This window comes from Anabrus simplex, chromosome 1, assembly GCF_040414725.1.
Source record: "Anabrus simplex isolate iqAnaSimp1 chromosome 1, ASM4041472v1, whole genome shotgun sequence".
NCBI classification, from domain to species: Eukaryota; Metazoa; Arthropoda; class Insecta; order Orthoptera; family Tettigoniidae; genus Anabrus; species Anabrus simplex.
This window is the reverse complement of record NC_090265.1, coordinates 771,739,171-771,759,407: the sequence shown is the minus strand read 5'-3', so window position 1 is coordinate 771,759,407 and position 20,237 is coordinate 771,739,171. Positions and strand designations below refer to the sequence as shown.

At 40.8% G+C, this 20,237-nt stretch overlaps 1 protein-coding gene across 2 annotated transcripts in view; it reads left to right on the top strand.

Annotated features, from left to right (window-relative positions):
* The first annotated feature begins 2,854 nt into the window (after window positions 1-2,854).
* Window positions 2,855-20,237, top strand: part of Gdap2 (ganglioside induced differentiation associated protein 2) — a 1,140,014-nt gene continuing 1,122,631 nt past the window's right edge. For both annotated transcript variants that reach the window (XM_068225213.1, XM_068225211.1), the window contains exon 1: window positions 2,855-2,953. The gene's annotated coding sequence lies outside the window, so the exon portion shown is untranslated. The remainder of the gene's footprint in view (window positions 2,954-20,237) is intronic.

Sequence of the window (20,237 nt, the reverse complement as noted above, 5' to 3'; positions counted from 1 at the left end):
GAGGCAGTACAACTGGGCAACCGTTCTCTATTAACACTAATCAGAGGGAAAAAATAGAAGAGCTCCGACACTCCGAAAAGTGAAGGTATCGGCCAAAACCGTCGGGATCAGAAAAGAACAAGAGTAGACCAAGGGAGGTCGAATAGTATAGACAAAAGTGTGGAGCCTGGCACAAGTAAGAGGAAACAATGCCAGGACTCAGCTAAGGGTCCCGTGGTTGCCCAGGGTCCCTTTTAGTCGCCTCTTGAAAAAGTACTGGGCAGATCACAAGAACTAAACAGTACAACATTCAAAGACAAATTGAACGTGGAACGACTCAGGTGGTCCAATGTGGTCAGTGAAAATCCACAGCCTGTTTCCAGTCATTGAGCGGGTCAGGAATGGAATGAATGAAGTCCCCATCTAGCGGCGAGGATAGGAACTGTGCCGGCTGTCGAAGCCTGTCGCACTGCTCTGGGGCAATGATTAATGAATGACAGATGAAATGAAATTATATTGGATGGTGTTGCTGGAATGAGAGATGACAGGGAAAACCGGAGTAACCGGGGAAAAATCTATGCCGCCTCCGCTTTGTCCAGCACAAATGTCACATGGAGTGACCGGGATTTGAACCACGGAACCCAGTGGTGAGAGGCTGGCGTACTGTCGCCTGAGCCACGGAGGCTTCTAATGTGGCCAATAAAGTTAATAATTAGTTAAGATTTTTTTTCATTTCCTGTGATGTTCATTTACAGTGGAGTATAATATTTTGACAAACATTTCTTATGGCTGGAGGTCACCTGAAAATTTGCGTCATGGAATTAGTGATACGAAATGCGTGACGCGATGTTACCTAGCAACCGTGGAGACTGTGATGTGAAGTATTGACGGATGACTATGACTGAGAGACATATTATCAAAGAGGGGCGTTACGGTACAGATGATCGATGTGATGTTGCAGGCTGTGATGTGACGTTTTGATGGATGACCATGACTGAGAGACATATAGAAGGCTATTTTATGAAAAAAAGCCTCACCTCATCGTTCTCTAGAGAACTGATTATTTAATTGGTGGTAGTTTCATACACTGTCAGTCAGATTTCCCCTCTCGATGAACTGAATTCTACACTTCCTCGACTGCAATTTCCGTACAGATATCTCTCGGAAACGATTCGTTAGATCCAAATAAATTAGCAGTTATCAGTTTGAGTTTAATTTATTGAAAGACATATTTATGAACATTTGACTTCCCAAAAAGGGACATTTGACACCATTCTTCTCTTCCTTTGATGGTCATCTATAGGATTAGTTAAGGAACTTATTCAATCAATCAATCAATCAATCAATCAATCAATCAATCAATCAATCAATCAATCAATCAATCAATCAATCAATCAATCAATCAATCAATCAATCAATCAATCAATCAATCAATCAATCAATCAATCAATCAATCAATCAATCAATCAATCAATCAATCAATCAATCAATCACCACTGATCTGCATTTAGGGCAGTCTTTTCTTAAACAATTGCAAAGAATTTAGAAATTAACAGCACATCTCCCGTGGTAGATTATTCCAATCACTAACTCCCCTTCCTATAAACGAATTTTGGCCCCAATTTGTCCTCTTGAATTCCAATTTTAGCTTCACATTGTGATCTTTCTTAGCCTCCGTGGCTCAGGCGGCAGTGCGCCGGCCTCTCATAGCTGCGATGCGTGGTTCAAATCCCGGTCACTCCATGAGAGATTTGTGCTGGACAAACCGGAGGCGGGACTGGTTTTTCTCCGGGTACTCCAGTTTTCCCGGTGATATTTCATTCCATCAACACTCTCCAATATAATTTTATTTCATCTGTCATGCATTAATCATTGCCCCAGAGCAGTGCGACAGGCTTCGGCAGCCGGCAGAATTCCTATCCTCGCCGCTAGATGGAGGCTTCATTCATTCCATTCTTGTCCCGGTCGAATGACTGGAAACCAGGCTGTGAATTTCCATGGTGATCTTTCTTACTTTTAAAAACATTACTCAAACCTATTCGTCTATTAATGTCATTCCATGCCATCTCTCCACTCACAGCTCGAAACATACCACTTAGTCGACCAGTTCGTCCCCTTTCTCCCTAGTCTTCCCAGCCCAAACTTTGCAACATTTTCGTAACGCTACTGTTTTGTGCGAAATCACCCAGAACAAATCGAGTTGTTTTTTTTCTTTGGTTACTTTCCAGTTCTCGAATCAAGTAATCCTGATGAGGGTCCCATACACTAGAACCATACTCTAGTTGGGGTCTTACGAGAGACTTACATGCCCTTTCGTTTACATCCTTACTACAACCCCTAAATACCCTCATAACTGCGTGTAGATATCTGTACCTTTTATTTACAATCCCATTTGAGGAGTGTCTGATCAAAAGATGCAATATCTACCCCAAGAAAGTTGTGGGAGAACGCAAGGAAGCGTATAATATGGTACGGTACTGCTTTTAAAGAATTACTTCTTTCTGGTCTGCATTGTTCATGAGTCATTCGAGAGTAATCAACTACCGCAATGAATGTGGACGAATTACTAAACAAACAGACACTCCTCATTTATGTGATTGCGCCAATGAAGATATTTCCTTATACAGTATTATTAATACCTATTTATTTTCCCTTTCATTAATATTGTATTTTGCAGTGCAATTGTGATGTGATATTAGCCCTACCGTAAGGGAAAGAAAACAAACTTAGTGAAAAGTACGGAACATTAGCAATTCTGTACGAATTGAAGAGCTACGTAAGGTGGGTGCACTGTACAGTATGCTGCTCTTTTGTACATTGATCAATGACGCAGTCTGCCACCTGGCGGCCACTAGCGAAAGCGTGTAGTAGGCGGCGAGTTGTGGTGGAGTGAGTGTTGAAGTGTTTGGTTCGCTCGCAAGTGACTTACAGCTTGTGTTCTGTGAAAACCGGTCGTGCTCTGACATCGTCATGTGTGAGTACCACTATTTCTCCTTTGCTAAATGATGTATTTAATCCTTTTGCCGTATCCGTGATTAAATCATCTCGTGCTATGGATGTTCTGTTACTCACGTAAGCAAACATTGCCTGTAAGAAATTTACCGAGCTATCGAAACAACAATTATTAGTGTTACGATAATAGCTTGGAAACCATTACAAATATTGGGTTTCCTGAAGCTGAACGTTGAAGTGTCATACCTAATTCACTCAGAAAGTATGATCGTGTTTTGAATTCAAGATTTTCTAATTCTAGCTGTATTACTGCCGCATGTCGTTATACTTATTGAAATACCTCACCTGAATCATCGTTGTTTCACAATCAATCAGTGCCAAGAACAAATTATGCTGCTGTCCTTTGGATCTTTTTTTTTTTTTTTTTGCTAGTTGCTTTACGTCGCACCGACACAGATAGGTCTTATGGCGACGATCGGACAGGAAAGGCCTAGGAGTGGGAAGGAATCGGCCGTGGCCTTAATTAAGGAACAGCCCCAGCATTTGCCTGGTGTGAAAATGGGAAACCATGGAAAACCATCTTCAGGGCTGCCGACATTGGGGTTCGAACCCACTATCTCCCATATGCAAGCTCACAGCTGCGCGCTCCTAACCGCACGGCCAACTCGCCCGGTCTTTGGATCCTTTCCAGTTATCGTATTAACTAATCGTGGTGATGGTCCCATCCACCGGAACCATAGTCTAACTGGGGTCTTGCTGGAGACTAATACGCCCTCTTATTTACATCCTTACACCAACCCTTAAATATAACAAAGTGAAGATATCTGTAACCTTTCCTAACAACCTCGTTAATATGATTATCCCAATGGGGGTCATTTCTTATATTAACACCTCGTTACTTACAGTGTTCTCCATGAGGTACTATCATGCCTTAAATTAAACCTGAGAGGACTTTTCTTCCTAGTGAAATTCACAACCTGCCTTTTTCGTCCCATGTACCATAATACCATTTCCAACTGTCCGTCTGACAACGTTGTCGAGGTCTTTTTGCAGTCGTTCACAATCCTGTAACTTATTTACTACTCTATACAGTACATCATCATTCGAAAATAGCCTTACCTGTGTTTCCACTTCTTTACTCATATAATGCTTATATATAAGAAAACATAAAGGCCCAATAATACTGGCCTGTGGACAGTTCCTGTGGATTATTCATTACAGTGGAAATCTTTGAAACAAGTCATTATATAATTGATTTTGAGATCTGTCAAGGTATAAAATTATAAGGCGAGATGGTAAAGACTAAATGTTATCTGTCATTGTTCTCAACAGCTCGTAATAGCAATCAAGCTCGCTACCTTTATGTATGTTACTTCTAATTTATGAATAAGATATCGTGATTCCACCCAGGTTTCACTGTCGTACAGCAAAGCCCGTCTGGAAACATATCGATGCTCACTTCTTCATACAGTACCGTTGTTCAAAACGACATAAGCTTTGCTACATCTGGATTCGATTCCGCACGATATACTAGCCCTACAGAGGTGACTGACTAGTGATGATGATAGGTTTTCAACACAATTAACACCAAGTCGTAGGCAATGGCCAAACTGCTTATTGAATTACCGCACGTCGGAATCCCTTCCTTCAGTATATGATCCATGTATACTTTGAAGTGAGAGTATTTTGCATTCAGGAAGTAAGTTTGCAGACCAACTTAACCTCATATCAGTCTGTTAGCAGTCAAAAGGTGATTGAACTGTGGCATATCATGAAGAGAAAACTAGGAATACTGCTCGAACCATGTGGGAACAACACACGGGAGAAAGGAAGGGCAATAAAGTTGAAATTAACACCTTGAATGCAAATGAGACCGCAATAATGCGGTGGATTTGCCACTTAGGTGGGTTTCTTTATCTACTCTCGCATTTCATCGGTATGGTAGATGTCATCGAAGTTTCGTGCGAGAACAAGTCTCGGGCAGACCCCAAGGCACCGGACTCCCAACTTCAATAGAAATGTCCTTGCGAATCAATCAATCAATCAATCAATCAATCAATCAATCAATCAATCAATCAATCAATCAATCAATCAATCAATTGCATTTAGGGCTGTCGCCCAGGTGGCAGATTCCTTATCGGCCTTTTTCTTAAATGATTTTAAAGAAGTTGGACATTTACCGAACATTTCCCCTCATAATTTATTCCAATCCCTTACTCCTCGTTATTTAAATTATTATTTGCCCCATTTTGTCCTCTTGAATTCCAACTTTATCTTCATAATTATTATGAACTTTCCTACTTTTAAAAGTCCCGCTCAAGCTTATACTTCTACTAATGTCATTTGACGCCATCTCCCCACTGACAGCTCGAAACATACCGCTTAGTTGATCAACTCGTCTCCTTACTCCCAAGTCTCTTCCTTTGGATCTTTTCTACTTCTCGTTTCAAGTAGTCCTGGTGAGGGTCTCATACACTGAAACCATACTCCAGTTGTGGTCTTACCACAGACTTATTCGCTCTCTCTTCACATCCTTATTACAAGGCCTCAATACCCTCACAACCATGTGAAGAGATCTGTAATCGTTATTTAAAACACAATAAAAGTAGGAGAATGGTTTGCATTTCCTTCTATTTGAAGTAGGTATAGACTAAGTTGTCATCAGACAAACCCCTCTTCAGTACATTACGTCGAAACATAACAGTGAAGAAAAATGCCTGTTAAAACGATTCAACCCGGAGAATGGTTGAATTCCCGAAACGTTATGCGGTTATTGTGAAACCAATGATGGTACCATAATGAAGGCGTTCAAGGCAAAAAGAAGAGTGAGGGAGTTTGCCTTTGCTATCCTCACAGAGCCAGAAAGTTCTATTACAATATAATCTGACCTTTTAGTATCCCGAACGTAGTCGTGCTCCTCAGCGCCACCTATATTTCTACACAGTCGTAAAAGAGACTAAAGCTACATTTCGCTCTGGCCTTTGCCAAGATATTGACAAAAATATAAATAGTGCGTCTATGAAGAAATAACAACAGGTTAGAAAATAATAATGTGATGTTAGGGGTACAAAGAGCACACAAACTATGTTTGTGTTTTCTATCATTCTATGATATATTTGTATAATGATAATATCATTATATATATATATATATATATATATATATATCAAAAATTCTGTTATTGGTTTAACAACCCTCTAACTACTTTTATGGTTTTCGGAGATGTCGAGATGCCGAAATTTTGTCCCGCAGGATTTCCTCAAGAGTGAGCTTTAATAAGGTCAAGCAGATAATCTTGATTACCATCCACTCTTCTCTCTATTTTCTGATAAATTCGTCATTTCCCTTCTTGGAAACAGAGTGTTATCGAAGAACGTCATTTAAAACATGCTTCTCACATTGACTCTAGCAGCGTTACGATAAACAGCTCCATTCGACTGCATCAGATGCTAACGTAACAAACAAAGTTCTTCACACAAATAGTGTCGCAATATGAATATTATTAGATGTGGTGTCATTACAAAGGTGAACTGCGAAGATCGTTAGTCCAAAACGTTTAATCGCTACAACTTCTGAAGCTGTAAATAAAGAGAGCGAATGAAGGCTTAGATTAATCTTCTTCTCAATTCTCAATCCTAAGATTGGTTGGCAGCAATTCGTCTTCTCCACTCTTCTCTGTAATCCGCTAATCTCTTCATTTCCACATAAGAGCCTGTTCCTACGTCATCTCTGATTTGTCTTGAATATTGCAGTCTAGATCTTCCTCTTCCTCTTTTACCTTGAATCATTCCTTCCATAATAATAATAATAATAATAATAATAATAATAATAATAATAATAATAATAATAATAATAATAATAATCGTATGGCCTCAGCTACCGTGTGCAGACATTTCAATTTGACGCCATCTGGCTGTCTGCTCGTCAATTTCGACGTTCCGTTTTACTCTAGGCCACCACTAGATGGCAGACCGAGTAAACCGAAACTCTCTTGGGCGTCTATGGCTGAGATTTTTAATGAATTTTGTCGGGTAAACACCAAATGTGTCACCAGAGATCTTTTACATGCCGACATCGTACGACATGGAGTGTCTAACGGATTTTTTTTCCGCCCTTCAAAAATCCGACTACCTCTGCCGGGTTTGAACCCGCTATCTTGGGATCCGGAGGCCGACACTCTACCGCTGATCCACAGAGGCAGCTATTCCTTCCATGACATTAACTATGAAACCATTGTGCCTATAATGATGGCCAATTAATTGGTCTCTTCTCTTGTGTATGTATGTTGGGTAATCAGCCCGAAGGCTGGTTTGATCCTCTGCAGCTTCGCCAACAGCTGTCATAAATAGCCTAGGCGTCACTGAAGAGGCGTACTAGGGAAACGAGGAGTGATGTAGTTTCCCGTTGCTTTCCTCACCGAGCCAGCAGTTGCTCTTACATATCAGTCTGCCAAGCCCACTGAAATGTATGCACCAACTGACCCTATGAGCGATATTTTCACACCATTCATAACAGGGACTGGCTGCATAAGGAATGGTATTACTAGTATCACTCATACCTCAGTCACTTTCATATTGTCAAAGCCAAGGATGAGACTGTGACAGGTCAATGAAAGTAACAAATTTGATATAGCCCATACCAGAAGACATAGTGCACTGTAAACACTACATCTCACCAGCAAAGGCATTCTCTTCTCTTATTGTTGCTAAAAAGGATACTTTTTTCACCTATTCGTCTAAGAACTTCTTCATTGGTGAGTTTTACTATTCATGAGATCTTTTCCATCCTCCTCCAGCACCACATCTCAAATGCTTCCAGACGTTTCTTATCACCTGCACTAATAGTCCAAGTTTCTGAACCATACAAGGCCACACTCCAGACAAAGCACTTAATAAATCTCTTCTTGATCTCCACATTTAAATTCCTTGATGTAAGTAGTATCCTTTTCTTGTAAAAAGCAATCTTTGCTTGGGAAATTCTTCTTTTTATGTCGAGTGAACTTTTGCCATCTGGAGTGATTTTACTTCCTAAGTAGGTAAAGACATTTACTTGCCTTAGTTGTATATCATTAATTCTGATGTTGACTGCAATATGCTGGCGATTGCATACCATAATTTCGGTCTTTTTTGTATTAATTTTCATGTTATACTTATCTCTCAATATCTTATTCATTCTTATTAATGCACTTTGTAGTTTCTCTTCGTTCTCTTCTATGACAACTATGTCATCATCAAATCTTATCATTTTGATTTCTACTCCATTTATCTTTATCCCTGCCATATCCTCTTTACATTCCTCAGTGCCTTTCTCAATATACAGGTTGAACAGCACTGGTGACAAATTACATCCCTGTCGTACTCCTTTTCTATATAAGGCTCCCATATTTCACCATTTATGTTTATGACGCCTCTTTGGTTGTTATAGAGTTCATATACTATTCGTCTATCTCTAAAATCTAGACCAACACTAGTCATAATCTTCATTAACATATTCCAGTTTACATTATCAAAAGCTTTTTTCTAAATCCACGAATGCAATAAACAAAGGTTATTTTAACGTCTAGCATTTTGTCTATAACCTGTCGTAATGTTAGAATAGCTTCTCGTGTGCCTCTATTTAGTCTAAATCCAAACTGATCTTCAGCCAAATGTGGTTCAGTTTTATTGCTTATTCGGTTATATATTATTCTTGTCAATATTTTTGACATAAGCGCCAATAGACTCAAGGTGCGATGTTCTTCACATTTTAGAGTTCCAGGTTTCTTTGGTATAGGGATTATGAGAGACTTTTTAAAATCTTCTGGAATTTCTCCGGTTTCATATATTTCCGTAATCAGTTTTAAAATATAGCCGTGGATTTCATCATCCAGTCTCTCTATCATTTCTCCAGTTATTTCATCGCATCCTGGCCCTTTATTAGGTTTCAATTCTTTCACAGCCTTAAGATATTCTTCTTTTGTTAAAGAGGGTCTCAGTTGATCACTTGTCTTCATTTTCAACGTCATGTATGTCAGTAGGATATTCATATAATGTTTCTATGTATCGCTTCAATCTTTCTCCCACTTCTTTGCTCTCAGACAACAGTTTCCTATTTTCACCTAATATGCTGTTACTACGGCCAGTGACTGTTCTAAATTGTTTCTTAATCAATTCATAAGCAGTTTCCGTGTTTCCTTTCTCTATTCTTTCTTCTATTTCTTTGCATTGTCTCATTGTATATTCTTCCTTAGCCTCCTTTGCTTCTCTGTTGACTAAGTTTCGGAGTCTTTTATAGTTTCTAATTCTTTCTTCACTCTTTGAGTTTTTAAATTTCCTACTTTCCTCTATAAGTTCAAGCTCATAATCTGTAACCCATGGTTCTCGTGCTTGTTTCGTAGTTTTCCCTATTACCTGATTTGCAGCTTCTATGATAGAGTATTTAAGGCCCATCCATTTCTCATTTATTGTACCATTGGGTATTTCTGCGACGTTCTGTTTTACCAGTGTTTGATAGTTTTCCTTGATTCTGTCTTGTTTTAGTTTCCTGACATTATATCTGCAATATTTTACCGCGTTCTTCCTCTTCTTCCTTAGTCTTCAATCAGACTTTAACGATACTAGGTTGTGGTCACTCGCTACATCAGCCCCTGGATAACTTTTGCATTGTTTGCATAATATAATATATTTGGTATCTCGCTTTATCTCCAGGTTCTTCTCTTGGGTTGTTTGAACAAGGTGTTTGTAATTACTAGTCCTTTTGCTTTACAAAAGTCTATTAGTTGTCCTCTGTTATTTCTTACTCCAAGACCATATTGTCCTACAGTCTTCCCATCTTCTCCTTCACCAACAGAAGCGTTCCAGTCTCCAAGAAAAATGAGATTCTCGTTGTCCTTAATCGTATCCATCAACTCCTCTAACTGATCATATACCTGGTTCACTTCTTCCATCTGAATGATTCGTTGTTGGCATGTACACCTGTATTATTATCAAGTCAAGACCAAACCAAACCCCATGGCACTACAGCCCTTGAAGGGCCTTGGCCTACCAAGCGACCGCTGCTCAGCCCGAAAGCCTGCAGATTACGAGGTGTCGTGTGGTCAACACGACGAATCCTCTCGGCCGTTATTCTTGGCTTTCTAGACCGGGGCCGCTATCTCACCGTCAGATAGCTCCTCAATTCTAATCACGTAGGCTGAGTAGACCTCGAACCAGCCCTCAGGTCCAGGTAAAAATCCCTGACCTGGCCGGGAATCGAACCCGGGGCCTCCGGGTAAGAGGCAGGCACGCTACCCCTACACCACGGGGGCCGGCTATTATCAAGTCAACTGATTCATTTTATATTCTCACCATTATTATTCTATCACTGTATTGTACATAGCTCTGAACTTGTACACCTACGTTTTTACTTAATGCTATTCCTCCACCTGCATGGCTTCCCTTTTCTCCAGAGTATATAATTCTAAAGTTATCACTCCAGAAGTTCCCCTTCTCAGGCCACTTTATTTCACTCACTCCTAATATGTCTATGTCGTGTTTAGCCATTTCCTTTTTTAAGTTCTCTAGCTTATCAAAAATGTTGAGAGATCGTATATTCCAAGTTCCTAAGATAATATTTTTTGTGTTTCTTCCACGCTTTGTCCCTGACCCCAGCCGGAGATCCGAATTGGGGACTATTTTACCTCCGGAATTACTTTTAGTTCCAAAGCCCACCATCATTGCTGCATAACAAGGGATATCCGATCTTTAATGGAGTGGTTTCCCTCTGGCCTTCTCCATCCTATGCCGTTGACCATACTGGTTCATCCGCCTTTAGGAGCAGTTTCCCACTCCAAGGGCAAGAGAGTGCCCTACCCTCTACCCGCTCATCCGCCCTCCTTGAAGGCCGTTGGCGCTTGGTAAAAGGGGTCCCCTTATCCCGGGGGGTATTCGGTCCATATCTTCTATCCAAGAATAAAACCAACTTAGTAAGACTTGGGATTAGTTCTTCCGCCCTCCAAGCCGTTGGGAGATCTGTTCCGCCTTAGAGACCGTTGACCATTTTCCTTTTAGCCTTATTTGATCCGCGGGTGCTTATTTGACCGTGCCTTATTCGCACCTGTCCTGCATATCTACAGGACGTCCCCTATCAGCCATTGGGACGCGCCGTGTCGGGGTTGAGTCCCCCACCCCCCAAACCCAGTGTCTCACGCAGATGTTAGCCGAACATAATGAGTGGCTATCTAGGCAGTGTTATATATGGTACTTTTCTTTTTTTTTGCTATTTTGTTTTACGTCGCACCGACACAGATATGTCTTATGGCGACGATGGGAGAGGAAAGGCCTAGGAAGTGGAAGGAAGCGGCCGTGGCCTTAATTAAGGTACAGCCCCGGCATTTGCCTGGTGTGAAAGTGGGAAACCACGGAAAACCATCTTCAGGGCTGCCGACAGTGGGGCTCGAATCCACTATCTCCCGCTTACTGGATACTGGCCGCATTTAAGCGACTGCAGCTATCGAGCTCGGTATCTATGGAACTATTGTAGCAGTTAACAAGATGGCTGACACTTACTGCACAAAATTTATAATAAATATTACATTGAAAGCACTATCAAACGAGAGTATATTCGTTGGATAACACTAACACAAACTCAGCACCCAAAATAAGCCACAAATACTCCTCCGAAGCTACGAAAGAAGCACAGGTTTTCTGTATAGGTGGATGTAAGACGCAGCGCTATTACACACGACCTCAACTCATTAGGACATATTTTGATAAAATAAAACGTTTTCGAATTGTTTTGAAAAATCATCGAACTTGTCTGTTGCATCAACAACTTGGTCCCCGCGAAGAAGAGAAACAAAAATCAACAGCACCAAGAACAGCGACGTATAAAGGACGAGACAAACGCAGAGCAGGTACAAGACATCAGGCAACGTCGGACGGCTGGTGCTCTAGGTGTCAATCGGAGCTACTAGGACTAAAGAAATGAAGGGCATAGTTGCAATATTCCTAAGTTCTGACACGACGTTAACACGTGCGTTTCAGTCCGTATTGCAACCTGCAGTTTTCTTAGAGCGGTAGAAAGACTGCAGAGGAAACTTTTCTAAATAATATATGTAGTTTATGTAATGTTTGAGCCTGCATTCGGGAGGTTGTTTTCCGTGGTTTCCCATTTGAACACGAGGTAAATGCTCGGCCTATATCTATATAAATAAAATCGTAACAATCGCGTGTCTGTACATTGACTATTTTGGCGAAATTTCCATACAGTTATCCGTTTCAGGTGTAATAATTACCATATGGATAATTTTTAGCTTTGATGTCTGTTTGTCCTTCTATAACTTGAAAGCTACTGGATGTATTTCCACCAAACTTCATATTTAGAATCCACCTGTCCTTGGGTAGGTTTTAGGACAAATATTGTTTCTAAATCCCTGAACTGATTGGAGGTTTATATGAAACCGAAACCGTGATTTTGCACTCCCTCAAAATATGCACAACCAAACTTAATGGAAATCTACCTGCCTTAATGAAAATTAATTTCTAAAATGTTTTTCTCATATGCATCATTTCTATAACAGGATTAATAAGGGAGATATCATTAACGGACCGTTTTTCGGTACAAGTCCCACCGGACTTACCGCAAGAGCGGGTGCATGTAAAGCGTATCTGTTACAACTTGAAAACTACTGAAGAGATTTGAACCAAACTTTATATTTAGCATCTACCTGTCCAAAGGTAGGTTTGAAGGTCAATACCATTTTAAATTCCCGAAATGGACTGGGGTTTTATAGGTAACCGAAATGATGAATTTACTCTCCCCCAATATATAAAGTACAAGACCAACCTGATTGGAAATCGACCAAATTTGATGGAAATCCAATTCTAAATATTTTCTCATGTTCATTTATTCAACAGGAGGATCAATAAGGGAGATATAATGAAAAGGTCGGTTTCTCAGGCTAAGTCTAGCGGACATAGCCCAAAAGGTGTTGTACGTGGAGGAGATTCCTCATCTACCTATATAAATCAAATCGTAACGACTGTGTGTCTGTGCGTTGACTATTTTGGCGAAATTTTCGTATAGATTTCCGTTTAAGGGGTAATAATGACCATCTGCAAATTTTTTAGCTATAGTTTCCTGAAAGTCCTAAAACTTACTCCCCTCGCCCAAAATCAAGATTGCCTCACAATCTGCCATACGAGCTGGAAAATTTAAATTAAGCAAAATTATTAGTTTTAGCCGGTAATCAACGGAAAAAATTTCGATATCCTTAAATTTTTCACTTTTTATGACGAAGAATATTGAACTATGGAGGCAATTTAATGACGGTGCAGACCTTCTTTTCGAGCTATTTCGCGGCTAAACGGTAATTCCTATCACTAAACGGATGGCACAATCTCCGTTCAATTTGAAGTGATCTACAACTTTGATCCTGTTACATTTTGTCGTCTCTCTCTCTCCCTTATAGGGTAGATTTGGCTGTATATTTCGATTGTTCGTAAATGTTGTGCTTTCTACACGTTTGTTACTTAGTTTGACACACCTATAGGAAATATAGAGTCATTGAATTTGGCACGCACAATGACACGACCAATGGCTATATGCGACCCAAATTTCATGATTCTAGCTTACACATAATTATGTGAAAAATAATGTAAATTGTTAAAAATGTACCAAAATTTCACCCCATTCAAATATCGTAACTCAATCGAACCCATAAATATGGGAGATAGAAGAAAATGTTTTAAGACCAAACATGAAGAGCGATAAACGGGACGTCTGAGGGTGCAAACCGTTTGTTGGTATGATCTACCGTTTAGGAGAAGTAAATCTCGAAATGAAGGTTTGCACTTACAAACATGACCATACATATCTGTCATCTATATAAATATAATCGTAACGACTGTGTGTCTGTACATTGACTATTTTGGCGGATTTTCCGTACAGTTATCCGTTTCAGGTGTAATAATGACCATTTGCATATCTTTTAGCTTTGGTGTCTGATTGTATGAGTGCTTATAACTTAAAAACTACTGAATATATTTCTACCAAACTTGATATTTAGAATCCACCTGTCCTTGAGTAGGTCTTAGGGCCAATATTATTTCTGAATACCTAAATTTAGTGGGGGTTTATCCGAAATCGGAACCATGATTTTGCACTCCCTCAAAATATGCACATCCGAAATTAATGGGAATCTACAACCTTTAATGGAAATCCATTTCTAAAACCTTTTTCTCATATGCATTTTTCAACAGGAGGATTAATAAGTGAGATATCATGAATGGTCAGTTTTGCAGGTTAAGTCCAGCGGACATAGCCCAAAAGGTGTTGTACGTGAAGCAGATTCCTTATCTATATAAATAAAATTGTAACGACTGTGTGTGTCTGTACATTGACTATTTTGGTGAAATTTTTGTATAGCGACCCGTTTGAGGGATAATAATGACCATCTGCATATTTTTAGTGTAGTTTCCTGAAAGTCCGTTGCGGCATAATCTGCCAGACAAGCAAGGAAATTGAAATTTGGCCAAATTATATGTTTTAGCCTGTAACGGACGGAAAACTTCCGAGATCTTTACATTTTTCAATTTTTATCCCCAAAGAATATCGAAATATGGAGGCAATTTTAATGATGGTGCAGACCTTCGTTTCGAGGTATTTCGTAGGATAAACGGGAAGTCCTTTCACATAACGGATGGCACAATTTTAGTTCAATTTGCAGTGATCTTCAACCTTGGTCTTATGAGTTTTGTGTGGTATCTGTATCCCTTATACGTTAGATTCGTCTCTATTTTTCGATTTTAAGTAAATTTGGATTTTTTACATGTATAATTCATACATTCAATCACTTACAGGAAAGTTGGAATCATCAAACTCTACACGAACTTTGGCCCACGCAGTACCCACATGTGAGCCAAATGCTATGTAACATAATTATCCGAAAAGTAATGCAATGTAATATAATCTTACTTAAATTTCACCCTATTCAAAGTTTATATTTCAATCTGACCCATGGATAGACGAGATGCGAGAAAGTATCATAGTACCAGCCACTTAGGCCGCTAAATACTGCGTCTTATGGTACAATCCTTAGTCAATATGACGTACCGTTTAGCAGAAGTTAATCTGTAAATGAAGGTCTGCAATATTGTAAACATGCATATACTTTCGTACCGGTATGTCGATCTATACATATTCATTGATGTCGATTTGTAGCGATTGAGAAAGTGTGTGTCTGCTGTTGTGATCAGTGCTCCCCACACCGACTCTGACTCGCAGTAGGAATGGGGTCCTTCTCCAACTCCTGTGTAACTGACATTAGTAAGGAGGGCCTACCACTGTAATGAATAATTCATTTCTCGATTTGACTTGCAGAAGGTAAGGGAGCATGCAATTTTGTTCAGTACTCCCCTACCCGATTGTGTTTGGCTGTAGGCCAGGGTGCCCGCCATTATAAACAAATGTACCTATCTAAAATGTGACTAGCATTAGGCATAGTGGCCTGTTATTTTAATGGAAACTCACCAACTCTGTGTGACTGTCAGTAAGCTGGGTGGCAGAAGAAAAAATGGCCTGTCATTATAATGATAACTCCACGACTCAATTTTGATTGGTAGTAGGGAAGTTACCTGTCATTATAATAAAAGCTCCTCAACTGTTTTCTGCCTGGAAGTTGGAAAGGGGCCTCCAATTATAACGAAAACTCCCCAAATCGATTGTGACCGCGCAGTAGGCAATGGGGCCTGCAATTATACTGTAATCTTTCCAACTCGATTGTGAATGGCAGTAGGCAAGTGAGCCTGCCGTTATCATTACAACACCGCAACCCACACTTTACATTGGAAACGACGTATGGGGACCTTCCCATGCTATTTCTCGGATAACGGTAAGGGTCATGCAATTTTAAAACAATCTTATTTACTGCACGCACAGTATTTACATCGATATCCGTGCAAAATGTAGAATACCGTAGCGAAGCACTGGTACATTTGCTAGTCTTAATTACAGAGAAGACTGCTTCTTTCCCACCCCTGGCTCTTTCCTATCCTGTCTCACCATTCGACCTGTCTGTGTCGGTGAGACATAAAGCCAATTGTAAAATATTTTATATCATGTTTTCTCAAGCCGATTTAAATATACACCACAAAAAGTTTGCAATATCAAGGTTGCAATGGAATTATAAATTTACAGAATGTTGTCTATTGCATGACAGAAACATACAATCTGTACATGTAAACTTTTACAAACGCAAATTGATGTTTTTCTCCCTATATCTAAAGCAAATCATCAGTAATAATGGGAAAGTTACAATTTGTGTTTCTTTTTTTTTAATGAAGTTTGTCCCTTCCTCCCTCTGCTTTGGTACCGCGTATGTCACTGTTCAGCTCTCCGACACGCTATAGCATGTTTACGAACTGTACATTGACATCATTTTGAAGAAGGAAGCCCGGTAATATGTAAGCAACTCTATTGAGGTCTGTGAGTGTCTTTGGAAGATTAGAAACAGTCGTTTTCAACCTTCCCATGCAGTTAGGTCCGGTGAATTAGCTGGCCAATTCATATGGTTGATACCCACCTCTTTCATGAAGTTCATCACTGATGACCTAGACAAAAATGAATTCAGCACCATATTCATCTCTAGACGGTTATAGATGTCATACCGGACGAGTTGGCCGTGCGGTTAGGAGCGCGCAGCTGTGAGCTCGCATCTGGGAGATAGTGGGTTCGAATCCCACTGTCGGCAGCCCTGAAGATGGTTTTCCGTGGTTTCCCATTTTCACACCAGGCAAAAGCTGGGGATGTACCTTAATTAAGGCCACGGTCACTTCCTTCCCATTCCTAGGCCTTTCCAGTCCCATCGTCGCCATAAGACCTGTCTGCGTCGGTGCGACGTAAAGCAAAATAGAAAAAAAAAAAAGAAATTGTCATCGGATTTTTAGGCAATAATAGGTTAGAATGCAAACTATTTTGGTTTGTAAGAGGTGTTGTGCAACCTGTTCTTCCATAATGTAACAAGAGTAACATAAATTCTAGGAGTTCGTAGGTCTTACCCCTAATATCTATGCAAATCTCACAGCATAACTGTTGTACAGGGTAGTGTACATTCGTTATTCGCATTCTAACCTATCAGCGCCTAAAAATAGCTGCCTCTGTGGATCCGTGGTAGAGTGTCGGCCTCCGGATCCCAAGATAGCGGGTTCAAACCCGGCAGAGGTAGTCGGATTTTTGAAGGGCGGAGAAAAGTCCATTCGACACTCCATGTCGTACGATGTCGGCATGTAAAAGATCTCTGGTGATACATTTGGTATTTACCCGACAAAATTAATTAAATCTCAGCCATAGACGCCCAAGAGAGATCCGGTTTACTCTAGGTCCGCTAGATGGCAGATCGAGTAAACCGGAACGTCGAAATTGACGAGCAGACAGCCAGATGGCGTCAAATCGAAATGTCTGCAAACGGTAGCTGAGGCCATACGATTATTATTATTATTATTATTAGCGCCTAAAAATGCGAAGTCTAGTCATCACTGGGCAGTTAACGTCCTTCGAATAGCTATTAAAGATGGACGAGGGCTGCACATAATGCCAGCCCAAAACATGAACCTCTTGAACAAGCTGGTACTTTACCACCGCGTCCTTTAACACCTTTTGTCACACCGAGTACCCGCCTTAACTAAGGCTGAGACCATTCAGTTCATTCTATCACTCGATTTCTTCGATTTCTTCATGCTGAGGGGTGCAATGCAATTTTTGTCGAATCGCCTGATTCAGTCGCTGAACAAGATCATCGGTTAGCACTCCTTTCCTTCCCTGACCACCTGCATCATGAACGTCTGTACGTCCTGCTTCAAAGTTCCTGCACTATTGTCGCACTTTGCTTTCACTCATGAAAGTTTCACCGTACACATTACTCATTCGTCTATGAATTTCGGCTACATTGCAGCCCTTGGCATGAAGAAATGGAATGACAGGATACATGGGCGCCCGCTGGATCTTTTCCAGGGGAGGGGGACACATTGACAATTTTCTTGAATATAAAAACCAATATAACGTCAGCAACATTCAATTGTTTACAGAAATTTCCGGTTATAACAGATGGTATATGACTGTCAGCAAATTCAGTTTATGAAATAGTCTGGTATGATATTAAACAATTGAACATCAACCTTTCTAGAATTCCTTTTCCCCTCTCCCCCTTGCGGGAGCCCATGACAAGACACACATCACACTTGGCGGGAGAGACTATTGTCCTAGGCATGTTTACGTGCTCACTGCGTGCTCAGAACTGACAACTGCGACGTGACGCGGTCGACGGGTACACTAGAGACACTGCGCAACACATCTGTGCAACGCTTCATCGGATTCTCACTGTTGTTTTAATTTCGCGACAGATCGGAGTTTGAAAAAAATAGCCCCCCTACATGTTGTCCTAGTCTATATAACAATGTTAACGTCTAGGACATAAATAAAAATTAAAAACCACAATTTTGAGATCGGGTGTAAATAGTGAATACGCTTAATTGTAATATTTGATGGAGTAACATGTAAACTAATTTTAACGAGGAAAATCATGTGTGCATCAACAGTATGGATTTCAGTCAATGATACTCTCTCTCCAGTTCCAGGCGACCCAGAACTGGAGGATGGGAGTATTATATTCGATTCTATTCTACTGTATATCCATGTTTCATCTGGAACATGACATTACGCCAATAATCCAACCCCCAATTAATATGTTGGATGGCCCACCTTCTCTTCCCAATCCGATGATGATTCTCTGCTGCAACACATCGAATCGGTCGAAATGACCTTAATTTTTCACTATGCAGCCGATTGCATGCAGTTTGCCCAGATACACAGACCTCTGTTGCCCTTAAGAAGTCATCTCGTAATTGTTGATCAGTTCATTATGGTCTCCTCTGCGCTGTTACAGGGAAATACCGATCCTCACGTGACGTTGTCACCCTCGGTCTGTCAGTCTCATCATTGGTCTCACAGAACCTTTTCCACGGTTTGGACACTGCACTTTGGGTAACTCCTGCGATGCGTGATACTTCTGCTTGTGTGCTTCCACCCTCAATACTGGCCCAGACAAACTGGGAAATATGCATTGCACATGAAATAAACACTAGCTGAAACTCGCACTGCACTGTATACACTACAACCAGTCCTGGCTTGAAACGACGTAGTTCTCCCCAGGTTCAACAGTGACCGTAGAACATCTGCTTTATTTTAAAGAATCAATTGAACTATTTGTGCGTATACCACATAAGCAGTATAATTGGACAGTTCGGCCGCCTCCTCCTGCGGGAAATTTGAATTCTGGCGGGAAATTTGAATTTTTGGCGGGAAATTTGAATTTTGGCGCGAGATTTGAATTTGTAAACAAAGCCACGTGCTTTTTGACAGCTGTCATCGACAACAACGCATCGCTAACCTCACTGCTGCCGTCTTGACGGGCCTAAACCTCAGTAGTGCCAACTTAACCTAACTAGCGCGAGGTAAACAAAGCCACGTGTTTTTTGACAGCCACGTGCTTTTTGAAAGCTGTCATCGACAACAACGCATCGCTAACCTCACTGCTGCCATCTTGACGGGCCTAAACCTCAGTAGTGCCAACTTAAACAAACTAGCGCGAGGTAAACAAAGCCACGTGTTTTTTGACAGCCACGTGCTTTTTGAAAGCTGTCATCGACAACAACGCATCGCTAACCTCAGTACCGCCATCTTGACGGGCCTAAACCTCAGTAGTACCAACTTAACCTAACTAGCGTGAGGTAAACAAAGCCACGTGTTTTTTGACAGCCACGTGCTTTTTGACAGACAACAACGCATCGCTAACCTCAGTACTGCCATCTTGACGGGCCTAAACCTCAGTAGTACCAACTTAACCTAACTAGCGTGTGGTAAACAAAGCCACGTGCTTTTTGACAGCCACGTGCTTTTTTGACAGCTGTCATCCGCCATCTTTAAACTACAGAGCACTGTGCTGCCCTCTTTATCGTAGTAGATGTAAAATTCATCACATGTCATCGGCAGTGCTGCCATCTTGGCGGGCCTAAACCTTAGTGCTACCAACTTAACCTCACTAGCTCGAGATAAACAAATCCACGTGCTTTTCTGACAGCTGTCATCCGCCATCTTTAATCCAGAGAGAACCGTGCTGCCCTCTTTAGCTACTTACCTTTGAAATGTGGTGGCGGATAATTTGAAAAATGCTTTTTGACAGCAGCCATCTTGCATCGCAAACCTCAGTGCTGCCCTCTTTAGCTAGATACCTGTGGTGGCAGACAATTCCACGTGACAGCAGCCATCTTTGAGCACAGCGCTGCCCCTCTTTG